The sequence below is a fragment of the Bos grunniens genome, chromosome 24 (assembly GCF_055505025.1).
Source record: "Bos grunniens cultivar Pamir isolate PY7600 chromosome 24, Bosgru_T2T1.0, whole genome shotgun sequence".
Lineage (NCBI taxonomy): Eukaryota > Metazoa > Chordata > Mammalia > Artiodactyla > Bovidae > Bos > Bos grunniens.
In genome coordinates, this window is record NC_141188.1 from 38804940 (window position 1) to 38824563 (window position 19624).

At 46.3% G+C, this 19624-nt stretch overlaps 1 protein-coding gene across 9 annotated transcripts in view; it reads right to left on the reverse strand.

The window, feature by feature from the left end:
* Nucleotides 1–19624, reverse strand: part of LPIN2 (lipin 2) — a 93723-nt gene that overhangs the window by 56386 nt on the left and 17713 nt on the right. The window contains exon 1 of one of the 9 annotated variants that reach the window (XM_086373102.1): nt 19305–19534. The exons of 5 other annotated variants lie outside the window; for them this stretch is intronic. The gene's annotated coding sequence lies outside the window, so the exon portion shown is untranslated. Of the gene's footprint in view, nt 1–7939; nt 8517–12468; nt 12598–19304; nt 19535–19624 lie in introns of those variants that run through there. 3 more of the 9 variants (XM_086373100.1, XM_086373097.1, XM_086373098.1) reach the window with 3 other exon arrangements.

The following is a 19624-nucleotide window of genomic DNA, read 5'->3' on the forward strand; positions in this document are numbered from 1 at the left end:
ACTAATCCCATATAAGTATGGGATCAGGTATAAAGAACTTAACAAAATCTAAGAATTTAAAATATCCTAACATGAAATTTGCTAAGTGGTTAAACAGAAATATGTTTATGCCACAAGTTATAGTCTGTTTTTAATGCAAAACATGAAAATATTGATACGCAATCTACTCCCCCAAGTGGTCATAATGTGGAATAGCAACATATTGAATTACCAATGAAGAGGACTTCCCTGGCCGCTCAGTGGTAAAGAATCTGTCTCCCAATGCAGACGTGGGTTCGATCCCTGGGTGGGGAAGACCCCTGGAGAAGGAAATGGCAACCCACTCCAGTATTCTTGCCTGGAAAATCCCCTGGACAGAGGAGCCTGGTGGGCTACAGTCCATGAGATCACACTTAGCAATTAAACAACAACCAACCAATGAAGAGGTGAGAAAACCTTTTTAAAAGTTTTCATTAGTAAAATGTATGATAAAAATATCTTTTTAAGCCTCAGTTACAAAGAATTTGTGATCTCCACCATAATTACCCTACACTGAAGGAAGTAACTCTGGCACACTGCCGCATTTTCAAGGCCCCTCATGGCAGAGATTGAAGCATGAAAGGACCACAGACTACACTAAAGCCTAAGACATTTTCTTTCCATATTTGGAATTACTTATGATCAACGTTTGCCTATGAAAACAATCCAAAAGGGACTGATAACACTTTCTTCAAAGACAGGAGAAAATCTTGATACTACTCTGAGGTTTTCCAAACTTTCCTAGCTCAGCCATTTGTTGGAGAATGGCCATCCAGTCTACTCAAGTTCCAGGGTCTCATCGTGTCCTCACACACCCAACCACCAAACTCTAAACAGCATTAGCTAGTGGCAGTTTTCACCTGAGCTGTGAATGAACGAACAGTCGAACATAAGCAGGTCTTTTTAGAATAGAGGTGAAAAAAACAGAAGGGTCTCCTGAGGGCAGAACACCCAGCTTAAATCAACTCTCCCAACAATAATCTTGATGACGTACATCTTACATTTAAAATTCAACATTTTTATAGTCTACTTTGAAACGTCAATTTTTTTTTTTTTTTTTTAAGGCTAACTGGTCAAAGTTTTCTTCTACCAATTTCGGGAGTTGAGGTACCACAGTTACTGAACAAATGGCCTAGAATGTCCTCAGTGAATATCCCAGTTTAAGGAATTTGAGACTAAACCACTTCTGAGCTCTCATACTGACACTATTGTTTCTAAGTCAAACTTTCACCCAATATTTTGAGACCAGAATGCTACTTGTCTACAGGAGTCAAGTGTGTGACCGTTAAGAGTAAAGCTTAAACAGCCCAACAAAAGGTCAGAAGAACCATGGCTTGACTTGTGTCCGACATCCTGGATGACACTTTCACGAAAATAAAGCCAAACGGGAAACCCCAGGGCAGCTGCCTCACTTGCAGGTATGTGTGTGTGTCCCGTTACTCGCAACTGTTCCCGTTTAAATGTTTGTCTTTCTAGTCTCCCCTTTCACGCTATGAATAGTAGTTTGCAATGGTCCTGCCCCCATGGTGACATGCAGGGGCCAACCCCTAAGAATAATAAGCTAGCTTCTGTATGACGGCTATGTCTCCCCATTTCGCTCACACTCTAGAAATCCCTGTCGAATTATCAAATTCAAAAAAGTGTACATCCTTTAAAAAGTGTGGTGCTTTAACCTTTTAGTAACCAATTCTCTGCTATAACCTCACACCTGGCAGGAGCACACAGCCATCGCGGCAGGTGCCGCTGGGGGTGGGGGTGGGGGTGGGGCACAGGCTGGTGTCGCCATGCTGCGCCACGCGGGATGGCTTAGCGCTCGCCCGGGGAACTAACAATGAGCAAGGGCCAAAAGTATCATTAACACAATCCAGAGAAGGACAGCAGAAAATGTCACAAACTGAGATCAGTATCCTGTAGCGGCCGGTGTCAGTCAGGTTCACATTCCTCTGGTTCTGTACAACGTTTCTCACTGAAGATCTTCCGGACCACTTGAGAAAAACTGGTGACAGCTGTTTTAATTATTTTTGTTACTGCGATTTCACCTCCTTCAAAAACTTACTTACAATATTCTTTGCTTTAAAAATACTGGTGATTAGCTGGTACTCTCCTTCCTGAAGTCTTCCATCTAGATAAATGAGCTGCTACCATAGTGATGAGTAAGTACTCAGAAGCTAGGAACTCAGCAGTAATCACCTGGATCTGCAGTTTCTTGGGGGGAAAGTAAAAATGCTATCACACGTAAAATTCATACAAATAATAAGTACACGAGGATTTCAAGAGACAGTGCACACAGGCCAAACCGTCGCCAAGAGCAAGAACCCGGTCACGTCTTACACGGAGAAGCCAGACGTACATGAGCGCCTGTCTGACTTCAGAGTCTCTGCTCTTAACTGTATTGTCGGTGTTTAATTCACAACTTGCTTACTGCTATATTAGCAGGCTTAAAGAAAATACCACCCAAGCCGCTGGGATTATCATTTTAATCAAGAAGCCTCACGAGTGCTGATCAGAGTCACCCCACAGGACAGATGCTCTGCAGGCTCAAATGGGCTTCCAATGGAGTCTGGAAAACCCGCTTGGTTTCTGTGGTCAGCCTGCTCTTTCGCTGTTTCTTTTTCAAACTTCATGTTTCTCAGCCTGACTGCATTCCCACCAGCCCTGTGTCCCCATGAGAACACACAGGATCTCCTCTTGCATGCAGGTTCATTTGTGTTCTTCGGGAAATGAACGGCAAACAAGGCTTAAAACGCATTGCTATGAGAATAACTTGAGGAATTCACTTTCAGTTGGAACATTCTAATGCTACATTTAAGTCTGTTACCAGATTTTATTTAACCAGTGAAATTTAAAATAAAATAAAAAATCAGAATTCTGAGATTATTGTCTTTCAGAGGTTGGATCTGCCTACTTCAATATAAAGCTCCCCTAAGATGAATTAAAAAAAAAAAGTTAAAAATTGCAGTACTGGTACCCAGTTATATCACACACAGAACTCAGTTCCAAGATGGCAGGAGTAGGCACACCCTTCACTGAAGGTAAAGCCTTATGTCAGCTTTGCTACTGAGACGTTAAATGCTAACATATCTAAAATTAAACCCTGCAATGTCTGGGCACAGGTAGGATCCAAGAAAGCACAGAGGCATCTGAAAGCAGCAACGTTAGAAGAAAAGTACCCCTCCTATAAGTATACAGCAACTACCAAAACAAACAAGCCTGACGTTTTGTTACAATCTGTTTCTCTTACAGACGCAACACACTTCATGAGACTCTCTAAGGAAGAGGATATTTACTTTGTGTAAAAATCACTAGCCTTTGCAACAAAATAATTTTACTAATGCTTTTAATGTATATTTTAATCACAAAACTTCTGGATGTGAAAAGAAATCAGCAAATAAAGGGAATATAAGCTAAACATTCATGACAAACTGTGTAATACATCAGTATTGACTTTGGAACCATACGAGAAAACACGATACTGGCAACCCAGCATTCTTTCTCTAGTATTTTTAACTCTGAGTTACACTCTGGAGCTAGTCCTTTGCAACCATTATCTCTGATCTATACAACTTCTGTGTAGATAGGTTTGCTTTATCCTTGTACTTTACAGATGAAGAAATAGAGGCTCAGAGGGAGCTAATTTTTTTTAAGTGCCAGATCCAGGTTCAAACCCCAATCCACTTACTGAAACCTCAAGATGTCTCCATAGTAACTTCTAGGACATAACACAATTTGGAATTCAAATTTGATGTGCTAGGTATTTTTAAAATCTCAAATAAAATAAATCTAAAAGAATAAGATATCTAGGAATAAATGTAGCCGAGGAGGTGAATATTTACATATTTAAAATCACAAAACATTGCTAAAAGAAATCTAAAGTGACTAAAGTAAATAGAATAAGTAAATAGAATTTAAAGTGACTAAACAGCCTCGCGTTCATGGCTACAAAGACTTAACACTGCTGAGATGTCAATACTACCCAAAGCCACCTATAGATTCAAATCAATCTTATCAAAACCCCAACAGACCTTTTTTTTGCTGAAATACAAAGTCTATCCTCAAATTGACATAGAATTGCAAGGGGCCAAAACAACCTTGAAGAAGAACAACAAAGTTCCCGATTCCAAATCTTGTTATAAAGCCACAGTAATCTTCCAAATCTTGTCATAAAGCCACAGTAATCAACACGATGTGGTACTGGCATAAAGATAAACACACAGACCAACAGAACAGAAGCCAGCATCCAGAAACACACCCAAACATCCAAGGCCAATTGCTTTTGACAAGGGTGCCAATTCTATTCAACGGGGAAAGAACAGTCTCTTCAACACATGGTGTAGAGACAACCCCAGCTCCAGAGCCTGTCTGTGTAACCACACTGTAGGTGTCTACTTCACATATACAGAAGACCTGTTGTGTAAGACACTTCTTACAGAATAACTAGCTCAAAACAGATCAAAGATCTAAATATAGGAGGTAAAAACATGAAACTCAATGATTCTTAGATATAATACCAAAAACATGAATAATGAAAGATAAATTGCATTCCATCAAAATTTAAAACTTTTTTCCCCTGCATCAAAGCACCTTATCAAGAAAGGGAAATGACAAACTACAGAATGGGAGAAAACACCTGCAGATCACATATCTAGTAACAGTTTCATGTCCACAATATGGAAAGAACTTTTGTACAACTCAACAACATAAAGGCAACCCTATCAAAGTATCAGCAAAAGACCTGCACAAGTATCTCTCTGAAGATACACAATGGCCAGTTAAGTACATGAAAGATGCTTACCATGGTTAATCATTAAAGAAATGCAAACAAAACCACAAAGAAATACCACTTCATACTTATTGATGGCCATTTTCAAAAAACCAAACAGAAAAGCGTTGCAGATGCAGGAAAACCTCACCAGTGTGTAGAGGGAGCAGCATCTCTTACCCGCCCTCCCGCCGCCCCCCAACTCACCACATGATGTCAGTGGCCATCTTCCCAGCCAAGACAACCAAACATGTATCCCCCGTATCCAAGGGTCCCCTGGGAGCAAAATCCTTCCAGTTGAGAGCCATGGTTTATCTAGATCGCACGTGGCCCTGTATTTATGCACTGGTTCTGGTTAGGCACACAGCTTGGGCTCTGAATTTAGGCAGTCTTAAATGATGGCTCTACCACTTCACAAGTTCCCTGACACATAACCATCCTGAGCTTCAGTCTGACCGGAGCCCCACACGACCCCTCCCCTCCACAGAGCTGGGGTCACAGCAGTGTTCACCAGGGAGGACTCTGTCCAGAGTTCAAGGAGTTCAGAGTCCTGTGTAACTGAGCAGGACCCTGTAGGGCCTTCCAGGGACAGACCCCCCTCCCCATATCCTCTGCTGCAGCTCCTCTGTGAAGTGCCTAGATAACAGTATCTGATGTTTCAACACAACATTTCCTGACTTGTTTTACAGATGCTAAAACCTCTACCAAATGGAAGAAATGAACCACTTGAGGCCCGTGAGCAGACAGCCCCCAGACCTACTGGAGCCTAAGGACTGACAATGTTAACCATGCTGTCACCACACCATCAGCCAATCAGAGAACGGTGCACCAGCTGGGACACCCTTCCCTCTCCTTGCCTTCAAAGATGCTTTACCGAAAGCCACGGGGAGTTCAGGTGTTTTGAGCACGAGCTGCCCTGGACTCCCTGCCTGGCACCCTGAATAAACACTGCCCTTTCCTTCAGCACAACCTGGTGTCAGGAGATGGACTTTACTGTGAGAGGGTGAGCGGACCTAAGCTTGGTTCAGCAACAGCAGCACATGGAAACTACGAGGTACTCAACAAGTACTAGTCTTCTTCCTTCATTAAGAAACAATATACAGACTGTCCACAACCTATAATGGTTTGGCTTGTGAATTTTTAACTTCACAACTTTTCAGCTTTATAATGGTGCGAGAGCAATATGCATTCAGCAGAAACCTTACTTTGCATTCTGAATTTTGATTTTTTCCCAGGCTAGGGATCTGCCCGCTCTGCGATCCTCTCCCGTGCTGGGCAGAGGCGGCCCGGCTCCCAGCCAGCCGCCCAGTCGCGAGGGCCAATGACGATACACTTACAGCCATCCTGCACCCAGACCACCATTCTGTTCCTCACTTTGAGGACAGCAATCCGTCACATGAGACAGTCAGCACTTCATGACAGGACAGGTTCTGTGAGTTGGTCCTGCCCAACTCTAGGCTAATGGAGGTGTTCTGAGCACGTTTAAGGTAGGCTGGGCTGTGATGCACGGCAGGCGAGGGGTATATTAAATGTATTTTCGATTTAGGATGTTTTCAACTTAGGATGAGTTCATCAGGATGTAACCCTATTCTTAAGTAGAGGAAGATCTGTATTGAAAAGACCTGGGTCACGCAGGAGCCTAACAGGTGATATCAGGATAGGACCCCTGCTGTCAAGGAGCCCACTGTTCACTGAGGGACACAGCAAAGTAAACAAGTGACCTATGACTTAACTCCCACTTCAGTCAATAGCTCTTCTTAGCTCTCATTTTAGCTTCCCAAACCATTTCCCGCTCCCTGAGGCCCACCCAAGTAAGGTCTACCCTTCAGCCAATTTGTGCAAATAGTATGTGAGTCTTAACTCAGAGATTCCAGCCCCAAAGAGCCAAATTAGGGCTGACCTGGGTCAGAAGAGCCCGAGAAGTGTAGGCAAAGGTCTTCAGGTAAAAAGGCTAGATCCAGCTACTCCCAGACCTGCACCCCTCACCCCCCGCCTGCACCCCCACCCACCCTAGACTGGCCTCCCCAAGCGACGGGAAGACATCTTCCCCACGTATTCCCTTCTTCCAAGTTTCGGTGTAAAACCGCTTAGTCACCCTGACACGTGACCTAACTACTTAATGTGAATACTCTCCTTTAATCACTACTGAGGGGTACACAGTAAACCAATCCTATTTTTGTACCACTGTCCAGCACGTTATTTTTTCTTCTTTAAATTTAGGTGTTACACAGGATAAAAGCCAGTGTCACTACTATGCAGTCACAACTCTTCAGCAGTACAAAAGCAGCTGTGATTCATTTCTCTCTCTCGCCTCATCCACCAGGTTTGCTCCGAATGCCTTCTGGTTCTTTTCATAAACCTAACCTACCTTGAAGGGTAAAGATCTTCCACCACTGAGCATGAAGAGATGTATTTCAAGACTGAAAGCAACTTTAAAAGGATGACGTGTTCCCAAATGTGTGAGAATGACAGAGTCCCCGACATGCAGATACTGCCCCTGGACTGCACGCGCTCTTCCTCACATTCCTTCACAGACACACTGTTTGCAGGAGTATAAACAGATTCCTTATCAGCCATTTGTAATGGGAGTACAAAACTAAGCACTTGAGGTAATTAAAGCTTATGGGTAAATTTTAGATCTTATTAATAACATACGCATCTGTTACTTAAACGTCAGTGTTTTTCATTTTGAATAATGTCCACCAATGATCACCACCCACCAGTCCCCCCTCAGTGGGCACTGGGGGCTGTTCTCATCCCAGGACAGTATGTACGTACATATCTACGCAGCAAGTTTCTCTCTCACACACACAGTATGTACGTACATATCTACTCAGCAAGTTTCTCTCTCTCTCACACACACACACACACACACACACACACCCGCAGAACAACAGAACCACATTCCACCTCCCTACCCCACCATCTGGTTTCACAGAGACCTTGCCCCAGGCACCAAGTTCCATACATTTTCCAGGAATGCCAAAGCTGAGTGTAAACCACTGCATGAGAGGTGACGGTTTCAACACTTCACGAATATGCACAGTTCATTTTTGAAGCTTGTATTTCTCTAACTTAAATTCAATGGAGTATTAGGGAGGTTAAAGCTACAGCCCTGGCCATCAGCAGAATGCCGAGCCCTCGTGTGGGAATGGATCTCACCTGGTTTCAGAGAGCCGCGATGCGTTCCGGTGCCACAACCCTAGTTAGAAGGTGACTTCTGCCACATAAACAATTAGACCAGCCTCTTTCACCGCCTCAATCACCTTTCAGTGACTCCTGCGGTGGAGAGGAGGGTTTTCCTCAGGACTTGCAGCACAACAATTAAACGATCAAGAAAAAAAACAAGCACCAACCCATCAGCTTAGTTAACTGATGTCATGACTGTGGCCAGGAGGCTTCAGCTCCTGTAACACAGATAGCCGCAGGTCCCCTGCATTTCACTCTCAGGAATGCAGCCCCTGGTATCTCAGAGGAAGTCTCTCAGATCAGGAAGCACAAATTCACCACTTCCTCCTCTTCTTTCTGGAACCACCTGGGGACTGTCAGACAGCACGTGGCAATCAGGAGGCTGGGAGGCAGGGCTGTGGACTCCCCGGCAGCCACCCAGCTCCGGCATCCCAGGCTGCAGCTGCAGAAGGCCGGGGGAAACCCGGAAGGGCCTTCCAGCTAGGCCAGTGCAGACAGGACTCGAATTTCACGTCCTGCTTGACCGTGCACTGTGCCTACCAGGGCCCCAGGCGAGTTTTCAGATATGTCAGGAGGGGCCATCCCTCTCGGGGCTCTGGGTGGACAGAGAGAGCAGCTGCAGCCAGCGCCCCCTCCTCCCCCGCCCTGCCCCGGGGAACAGGAGCTCCTTCACAGACAGAGAGAATTCCCAAGAGCAACAGTGGGTCAGTGAAGCAGCGTTTGTAATGTTGGAAAACAAAGCTTGTTTCCCACATCAATCTGTTTAAAAGCAGCATCTACTTGGACGTGCTGTTCAATGTTCGATTCTGAGCTGGGATCAAGCAGCGAACTGGGCGGACCAGGCACCTGCCCACACAGCACTTACACTGTAACGCTAAGGAGAGAGAGAGGCAAAGACAGAGACAACGCTAGACCAGGATAACGGCTAGGAAGGAGGTCAAAGGGCGCAGGCAGGAAGGAATGGAGCGGGTGGCTTTAGGTGAAAGCCGCACCTGAGGACAAACAGAGCACAGGACTGTGGCTACCTAACATGCGGGACAGACTTCGATCTACTCTCCCAGGGTCTGCAGCTGCTCTTTCTTTAGGCATTCTGCCAACCTTCAAATTACTGTAGAATCAAGGCCAGAGTCGAAATGAGGTGACTCAGATGCTAAGTTATAAAACATTCAGGAAACCAGTGGAAATTTTAGCAGTCACAGACTCTGAACAAAAATCTCCAAGTGCAATCAAAAAATTGCTCCCTGAGAGTGGTTTTCTGATCTTCAGTGAAGACAGATGTGACTAAAAGCATCTTTTAAGAGGTTACAATAACAGGACACGCTATTGACACAGAGGGTGTTACCTGGTCAGCATTCCCTCTTGAAAATCATTCTTCTGGGCTGAACTGTGGCCCAGGGTAAGTCGATGTTCGAACCCTCAACACATCACACCACCACCTTATCTGGAAGCAGGATCTTTACAGAGGTTAACTGAGCTTAAATGCGGTCGTCAGGATGGGCCCTAAATGAATGACTGGCTCCCTTATGCCAAGGGGAGCCCTGGACAAAGAGAGACACACACAGACACGCACACCCGGGGAGTAGGCCACGAGAACCCGAGGAAGAGATCACGCGGCCCGCCCACAAGAAATGCCGAGGCTGGTGCCTAACGAGAGAGGCGGCCCTGGAGGACCCAGGCCTGCTGACACCGCGACCTCGGACCCGCGGCCTCCAGAACTTCGACACAGCACGCTTCTGGGTTTAAGTCATCATTTGTGGCACTCTGTGATGGCAGCCCTAGCAAAGGAATCCACTCACCAGGTCAACAGGAAGAAATACAAGAGGAGTAACTGGCAAGTAAAAAGTGTGCTTAGAGGAAGCGGAAGGTGTCATGCTTTTGAAAGATGAAAGATGGATGCAGGAAAAAAACAAGGAGGATCACACAGTCAGAAAGTGCTCAGAAGCCCTCCTTGGTGGAGAGATGTCAGAAACCACGACAACTCCCAAGAAAACTTCCAAGTCAAAACCATGATTTTCCAAACTGAACGTTCCCACAGGTGCCTGCAGACAGGAGGGGCAGCACCCACCTCCCAGCTCCAGGGGAGGCGGTCACGACGGGAGGGGCCCTTGACCTCCAGCAGCCCTTCCTGCACCTGCCCACCGGGAGGGCAGGCCTGAGGCAGGCAAGGGTCACGGGGACCCAGGAGAGGGGTCCGGAGCTCTGTCGGAAGCTGGGGGCCTGACACGTTCACCAACACAGCAACTAACTCCAGAGAAGACAGAGACTGGAACTGCTGGAGAAACAGGATCCTTGCACAGGCTTGGCTCTGAACCATATTCAGTCATGAAAACATAAACACCGAATATTGAGAAAATAAATTATGATACAGTTATGTTGGGAGGATGGAAGGAAACGTGTGTAAGGAGGGTTATACAGGAGATGAATCTTCACCTCGCACACCAGGAAGTCACTTTCTCTGAGAAAGCCTCCAATCAGAAAAACCAAGCTATCGAGGGGCAAGCAGTGCGCGTGCACACACGCACACACGCACACACGTACCCAAGTCCCACACAAAACAGGCAGAAGAGCTGAAAGGAGTTGCTTTCAGGAAGCAGTGAGCAAGAGTAAGGAAGAGTATTCAAAGTACTATTTGAATTTGCAAACTACATATAAATACATATATACTTTAAAATGTCTTAAGATGGAGAGATTTATTATGTGATGCAGCTTTATAAAAAAGAATCTTGTTTACTGGAATGCAATCTACTAAGAAAAGAGAAATAAACACCAAGTGCATAGGAGCACCATGAGGTTTTGTTTTGTTTGGCTTTTAATTAGGAGAAGCCCTTTTCCAACTCTCAGCATCAGCCCTGGTGGTCCATTTGGGATTTAGGTACTTTTCATTAACAAGACCAAACAAATGAACCAGGAAACTTAAATACAGCAGAGTTCCTACTATGTTATCCAGATGATTTGCGTCGGGTAGGGAAACGTTGTAACACAGAAACAAAAAGGTAAAAGTTGCTCAGTCATGTCTGACCCTTTGTAACCCCATGGGCTGTATGTAGCCCATCAGTCTCCTCTGTCCATGGAATTCTCCAGGCAAGAATACAGGAGTGGGTAGCCATTCCATTCTCGAGGGGATCTTCCCAACCAAGGGAGCGAACCCAGGTCTCTCACATTGCAGGCAGATTCTTTACTATCTGAGCCACCTAGGAAGCCCTACACAGAAGCCCTTTCCCATTTGATGGCAAGGACATCAGCAAAAGATTCAGCCAGCAGTTTACCAGGATAACATTCAGCAGTTGGGAAAAAAAAAAAAGATCAGCTACCACAGCAATACAGGTATATTAGTATTTTTCAACTAGCAGAGAATAAAACTACACATAGTTTTATAATCTAAGTAAATTTTTTATGAAAATGATTGAAACCTGCAGAAAAATGTCAACTACTTAGAGACGAGTTATAAAGCAGTCAGCAACAGAATTTTCTTTTAATTATGCGTTCATCTGCAGTATATATACCAAGTACAGACGACAGCTCTGCTTTGCAGATACAAAGACACGGCTCTCCCTACAGGCCTGGACAACAAGATTCACACAGCCAGAGCGAAAATCCCAAGGCTTAAATTTGTAAATGTACGTAGTACATAAAGTATATACAAAACTGCTGACTTACAAAAGCATATTTCCTATTTTGACACTATAAAGATTAAAGTTTCTGGGTCAAGGAAGAAATTTTAAGCACAGGAAGCAATCATATTTCTGAGACATAAACATCTTTCAACCAAACATCATATTCTCATGCTAAAAATACAAGCACAGAGGTCTCTCTGATTCTTCCTTGGCTCCCTTTCAACCCCTCCCTATCCAGCTTCACAGAGAAGCAGACTTAACTCCCCGACAAGACTGCAAGCTGCTTCAGGGCAAGGGGGATGTTCTGCTGCCTTCCGGCCCTTTGCCCTGGTCTAGTCAGAGCCCCCAGTCCACCACCCAGCCTCGGTCCTGGGGTGAATTGAGGCTCTGACATTTAACACACATCGTCCTTGAAACCCGAGAACCAGCCCAGTTGTATAGGTATTGTTGTCTCCACATTATAGATGAGACAACTGAGTCAACTTAAGGCCAAAAGTGTACTTCAGAACGTGGAAATTCCTGAAGGTCTATGAATGTATTTGTTTAATGGGAAGTTCCCCTGTACTGAAGAGCTGATAAGTCCCAAATCGTTAATTTATTCACAAGTAAGGAAAACACCATTAAAACTCCATTAGAATCTTTCTGCAGATGGAGTTGGCAAGTTGAGTCAAACGACACAGTGAAGAAAGCACCAATTAAGAAACCTTCAAACTCAACAGCATTAGGGGTCTCAGCAGCTGCCCCCACGGGAGGGGAGAGGCTACGTGTGGAGGAGACAGCTGGAAGCCCCATCCAGCTTGGCCACATTGGACTCGGGGCTGAGACCCTCAGTCCAGTCCCAGGTAACGGGGAGTCACAGAGGACGCGCAAGTGGACAGTCCAGAGTACCTGGGAAGATCCCTGAGGAAGGGAGCTTCGTGGATTCTGACAAACGATGTCTCTAGAAGTCCAGCTGAGCCCAGTTCTCCTTCTCGACACTAAACAGAATCAGCCTCCTCAGGGACTCAGCTGAGGACAATACTCGGCCAGCGTTTAGGGGCCGTGTTTTAAACGCTCCATCCCGACTCAGGCCATCGATGCGCTCGTGCCGGGAGAGGCAGGCAGAGGGACCTGGCATCACACAGTCCCGCTGATTCCATCGCGGTCCCAGGCCCATGGCCTCCGGGGTTCTCTCCCTGGCACTTCTTGCCTTTGCACCGTTGGCTTTCACACATAAATGCCTCAGAGAAACCCAAGACGCCTACACAGCAGGTGCTAGCCTTCTAGCAATTGATAGATGCTGACATTAAGAATTAGTTCTCCAGTGTTACCTAATCAAGTCAAAACAAAGCTCGAAAACTGGCTCCAGCCTGTTGAGCAGACACAGGTGAATTCTTACGGTCCTTGGGCAGAGCGGTGGTGATGGGGTGAGGGCAGCACCGCCCCTGCACAGCTGCCAGCCTTTGGCAAAGCTCTTCCAGCCTCACCATCTTTACCTAGAAAATGGGACTATTATCTCCACCTCCCAGAGTCGTCGTGACTCTTGAGATAATTTGTGTGAACCACAACGCCTTGCCCTAAGAAAGTGTTCAATCATGTAACTGCAATGATGATGACAAGGTCTTACAAACATTAAGCACCTCCTAGAAACATGGAGTGTTCCTAAAAGTAGACATCAGCACCATTTTGCAAACGGAGAGCCTCAGTGGATGGAGCAGCTATCTTTTAAAGACCCCCAAATTCCAAATTCTTACTTTTCAAATAACATTACTTAGGCAAGTTTTTTGAACTGGTTGAGCCAGGTCAACAAAAGATCAGTTCTTTCTCAAAAAGCACTAACGTTTTTAGTTATAAAACGGAAAACTTCTCTCTTAAACGATGCTTCCCTAAATAAGTCCTGCTTCTGTGTAGTTCTTATGTAAAAAGACGTTATGATTATTTTTCTTGTTCAGTCGCTAAGTTGTGTCTGACTCTTTGCAACCCCATGGACTGTAGCATGCCAGGCTTCCGGTCCTCCACTATCTCCCAGAGTGTGCTCAAGTTCATGTCCATTGGGTTGGTTATGGCTATTAATGTGACTCAAAATTCATCCAAAAATGTTGAAATTTTAAAGAAATACGTGGGTAGAGTCTTTGAAAGTCTTACAAAGAAAAACATAATTACACGTAGACTCCTGATGAGGCAAAAGTATATTCACACAGAATCTTGAAACAAAATGTATGTCCCCTAGGGGTCTCCTCTAAGCCCAAGCACTCCCTGACTTACACTGGGTTCAGAAAAGACATCAGTTTACGAGGGTCACAAGTCTATGACCCACCCATCAGAGGAAGTACCACTTCATACCAGGGAGCAGCAATTCAGAGTACTTAGTTCACATGAACTGTCTGATGGTTTGACTGTCTCCCAGTTGATAACTATACAAAATCATACAATAAGATTAACGGATGAGTTTATATTGAAGAGCTTCTACCTTTCAAGGGCCTTTCAGAATGAATGAAACTGCACGTCTCTAGCACAGCAGGACACACCTAGCTTATCAGGAGCAAAAAACATCACATCACCACTAAATGAAGAGATGAGAACCATCCTGACCACCGCACACTGCCTCTGCTTATTCAGAGGCAGGAGAAAGGCTCAGGTAGATTTCAATTCCAGATTAACCAATGAACTTCTTTACAATTATGATCCTTTCTCTATAAAAAGGAACACATCTTAGTAAAGATTGGAAAACATCTTACAAAAGATTGAAAAACAAAATAATATCACCCCTTCCATTATGTTTCAGAAATAGGTAGATGCATACATTCAGCCACTGAAGACATTACTTGGTGCCACATACCCATCTTCTTTCCTGCGAGAAAGTCACTAGTCCCAGCTTCAGAGTTTCTGAAGGAGGTTTCCCCTGCCCTCAGCATCTCCTCTTCATCTACAATTACTTAATCATACTCACCAAAACCAAGTCACTTCTAAACCTAGGTACTGGTTCCTCTTCCCTTTGAAATATTACTGTCTTTAATCGTGTTTCTTAAACTTTTCAAATCCACGTTCCTTTGCACTCCCCGTAATGTTACATAAAATATACAACAACTAAATTAACAAATGACCAAAAAAGGTAAAAATCAAGACAATTGGAGAGAGCACAACAGGCGCCTTTAGGTACTAGGTGGCACCACCAACCTGGGTACCCTGGATCTGATGCCTTCCATACATCAACCCGTGAAGACCTGTCCCTTCCTCTCTCTCCCCTTCACAGAGACTTGTAAACCTACAGATCTTGTCCCCATGACCGGTCCCCAATGGTGCCCCTGTTTAAAAGTTCCTTCCCTCTTCAAATTGTCTTTTCGCTAGAATACAACAAGCCTTTACATCTGGCTTCTTATTCCATCCAACAGTCCACCTCTCCTCCACTCCCTTTGGTTCAATATTTACAGAGCAAAGGGGGCCGACTGGCCACAGGGAGTGTCTGAAAACTAAGGCAACAGTTGTTGTCTCCTCTGACCCTGGTGAGCTGCTAGAGGAAATCCATGGATGACTTGAGAGCAGACACAAAGCAGCCTAGGACAAACGAAAGAGCAACTGTGTCACCACACGCAGAGGGCACGCCTCCCTGCAGCTGATGGCGATCAAGGGAAGTGGGTCTAGAGGATTAAATGTTCAGGCAGGTGGAGATGGTTGGGAGGAAATTGACAGAGGAGAAATTCAGATTTGCTAAAACAGGCGAGAAGGACCATTCTAGATTTCTGAGTAGGAAAGATGGAAAAAATGCTAGAAGCTGAAAACAATTTAGAATTTACAAACCACTCTGAATTTTACTTATACTCTCAAAGCGTTAGTCTCTCAGTCGTGTCCAACTCTCTGCAACCCCATGGACTGTAGGCCCTGAGGCACCTCTGTCCATGAGATTTCCAGGCAAGAATACTGGAGTGGGTTGGCATTCCCTTCTCCAGGCGATCTTCCCGACACAGGGATGGAAGCTGGGTCTCCTGTATTGCAGGCAGATTCTTATACTCTGCCTGGTTGAAACAAAAATCAGTTGACGCAGTTCAGACAAACTTACATATTACAAAACAATCAAGGGAATTGGTACAGAAAATAAATAAGGATATGAAATGAAATAAAGCCAACAGACTCAGTTACTGTTCGTAAGATTAATTACTGTTCATAAGATTATCTAAACTGTTCACACATGCCAAGAAAGTCAGATAAAGGCAATCCATCAGCTACCAGGGCAAAGCGAGCAGTGCTTTTCTGGGAGCCAATGCTTCTCCTCCGAAGAAGCAGGGAAGTCTTATTTGGATAGGTCATGTTGAAAATATGCAGATAACTACAGATACACACAACACTGCATAATAAAGTTCTAAATGCAAACAGGACAAAAACTGGCCACGTATTCCAAATGGCTTTTTAAAAGATCACCTTCTAGTCCCAGCCCCTGAACATGTATGTAGTCTCTCAAATCATATATTTGATATAAATAGTCTAAAAATAATTTTAAAAGCACTCCCCACCCACCAGTTCAGTTGGTAAAGACTCTGTCTGCAATGCAGGAGATCCTGGTTCGATTCCTGGGTTGGGAAGATCTGCTGGAGAAGGGATAGGCTACCCACTCCAGTATTCTTGGGCTTCCCTTGTGGGCTCAGCTGGTAAAGAATCTGCCTGCAATGCAGGACACCCGGGTTTGACCCCTGGGTTGGGAAGATCCCCTGGAGAAGGGAATGGCTACCCACTCCAGTATTCTGGCCTGAAGAATTCCATGGACTATTCAGTCCATGGGGTCGAAAAGAGGTGGACATGACTAAGCGAGTTTCACTTTCCACCTAACAGTCATATAAACCCCTCCTGGGGTTTGGCCACACCCTTCTGGTAGACCTGAGATGAAGGCAGGCAAAGGGGCTGATGCTGTGGCCAAGGAGCCTTGCTTTACCAGGTGAATGCATTCTGGCTCCTTTCTTCATTTCTTTGTAGCAATTTTAACACCAGTCTAACTGACAAACAGCATCATCGCAATTTAGCACTCAAAGTCTTTAGAGGAAAAGAGGTTCTAAACTATAATCAGTGAAGCAAACAAGATTGTACAATATAATTTATCATCATTTAATTCCAAAGGTCACACTACGGGGCTTTATCTTGCATCGCAGCACCGTTTATCTCCTAACAGATTTTCTTTTCCTTCTTCCCTCTAGAGGGAATGGATACTTAGGAGCCGAATCCCCCAGTCCCAGGGTTCCAGAGCAGGCCAGACCACCTGGACCCAGCTTGCCGCTGCCAAGAACTCACAGAGATCCCAAGCAACTCTCTCTCCACTTTCACCCTGGACACATGTGAAGTGTCTAGCTGGAGTGACAGAGTGTAACTAAAAGACTCAAGCCCAAGGCAGGGAAGGTCGATTCCCCAAATCACCGCTATTAGCCAGCAAAGCCACCAAAATGACTTACTTAAAATACTTTATTACTAAGATAAAAGTCATACAGCATCCTGCTCCAGCCTGTAGTAACTATCCTCAAAGTTGCAGTAAGGCAGCATTTATATAGGATTCTGCCTGCCAATGCACGAGACACAAGAGAAGTGGGTTCAATCCCTGCATTGGAAAGTACCCCTGGAGGAGGGCATGGCAACCCATTACAGTATTCTTGCCTGGAGACTCCATATGGACAGAGAAGCCTGGTGGGCTACAGTCCACAGGGTCACAGAGTCGGACACGACCGAGCATGCACCCACCGCCTACAGAAGGTGCTGCTACCAACCTGTGTGTTGTTTCATCACAAAGAAGGCAAATGACAAGTCAGAGGACTCGGGCTCAGCCAGGAGGAAAACAACGTACTTCTAAATGAAGCGAAATACCACAGACCAAAACGGGCTTTCAAAATAAAGGCCCCAAATCACTGCTCAGAGATAGATGGGCAACTCAATGCGGGCACACACGTACACAGACAGCGACAGCCGCTGGGGTCGGATCAAAAGGATTTAAAGGTGGGCAGACTTGTTTGAAGGCGCACTTCCTGACAGGTTGCTAAGCACCCACGGGAGGCAGCTGAATCCACCTCCTAACTAGACAAAGCTTCCAGCTGGGTGTCACCGCTGCCACCTATGAGGAAATGCGTATAGATGAAGCAGCATAGCTGCCAACACAGAGAACCAAGCTATCTCTAAACTCGTTAATATGTAAACACTGCAAGATGTTCACTGTAATGTATATCAGTTCACTGAACACCTCCAGCGGGGTGGGGGCTTCCCTGGTGGCTCGCAGTAAAGAACCCATCTGCGATTCAGGAGACGTAGGTTGGATCCCTTGGTCAGGAAGATCCCCTGGAGGAGGAAATGGCAACCCACTCCAGTATTCTTGCCTGGGAAACCCCAGAGACACAGGATCCTGGGAGGCTACAGTCCATGGGGTTGCAAAGAGTCCGACACGACTGAGTGGCTAAGCCACCACTACCACCTCCAGTGAGTGGCATGGCCTGGACTGTGCATCCAGGGCTCACAATTCAGGAGAGCTGAATTCATTCAGGAAGTGCCACCAGCTCTCGAGTCACTGTTACGGACACACTGTCCACGTCTTCCTACCTTCATTCTACAGACCTCCACAGAGATGCTTCTAGAAGCTAGCCTTACCCTGGGAGCTGGCAGCTACCGGAGTCTGGCCTTCTAGGACACAGTCTAGCTTAGGAGAGAGAGTGTGCAGTCAGTAACCCAAACGTGGCAATCCCCAGTGACCAGCACCTTTCGCAGCCACAAGAACAACGGAGCAACCACACAGAGCCCAGCCGATCCTAATCATCTGCTTCTCACCAGTGTCTTTATTGTAGTGTCAGATGGCCTTCCAATGCTCCCACTTCCAGTTCCTCCAAAACAAAGCTTCTCTAGTTGGTTCTCAACCTCACCATCAATTACAACAGAACCTACCAGTCTCATTTCTAGCATTCTTCGGCCTTCACCATCCACCCCTGGGCCTGGAGGTGCTCCAATCTGACACATCACCCCCAACTGCACTTTATAACTGGAGGGAATCGGCCACCCACACGGTCCAATGCCTTTCCACCCCTGGCCTGGGGGCTTTTCACACTCCTGCCCAGGATGGCCTGAGGCTGCGGCCCCTTCAGCAGAGACGATGCTGCACTAGGGGGCCCTTCCCCTGCTGCTCCCACCTCTGCTGTACCTGCCGCCCTTTCCAATGTTACCGCAGCTGAGAGCAATCAACATCAGACCATCAACATATAAGCCATCAGGGGCCCCTAAACAATTTCTAAATACTTCAAAATCTACCTCAGGACTGGCTACGTGTTGTCAAAGCTTTAGAAACTAGCCAGGGCAAGTTTCAATAACCAGTAACACTCACGAGCATCCGCACAGGGCAAAGAGCTTCAATAAGGCCTGGCCTGACACCAAGGCAAGGGGCACTTTTTCAGTGTGGGGACGGGGGGAGGGGGCAGTTTTTCAATCGTGCATTTTTAAATGAAACTAGCGGTTTGCTAAGTTAATTCTTAACATTTCCGAACTGTCCGACTTCCAGCACTTTCTGAAAGGGAGGCTGATCTTTCTGGTAAAGGTTTTCCTAAAGGTTTTCTTCCAGGCCACATGCCCAGTATTCACTGGGCACAGTCTCCATCTACCCCGGCGAAGGGAGAGGTGGAGACCCGCCGGGGTCAGAAGTCGAGAGAGAAAGCCTCAGCATCCTTTGCACACGGTCGACGCAAACGGGGATGTGCGCGGGGAGGGGGTCTGGGAGGAGGAGGAGAACTACTCACACTCGGGATCCGGTCCAGAGCCCGGAGGCGGAGACGCCTGGAGAACGAACGGCCACAGAGAAATAACAGCAACTTCCCGGCCGAGCCGCGATCACGTGCCGGGCCCCCTCCCCCAGGCCCGGGGGCGGGATGGAGACGCGGCCTCCGGCGGCGCTTCCCTCGCTGGGACCCGCGCGGCCGAGCGTCTCCGGGACCGCAGCTCCGCCTCCGCGCCGCAGGGCCGGGCAAGGGGGCCCGGAGTCACCCTCCACTCGCGCGCCGGGGGCGCCGAATTTCTCCCCGTCTGCCCGCCCGCAGGGGGCGCAGGCAGGGGGCCCGGC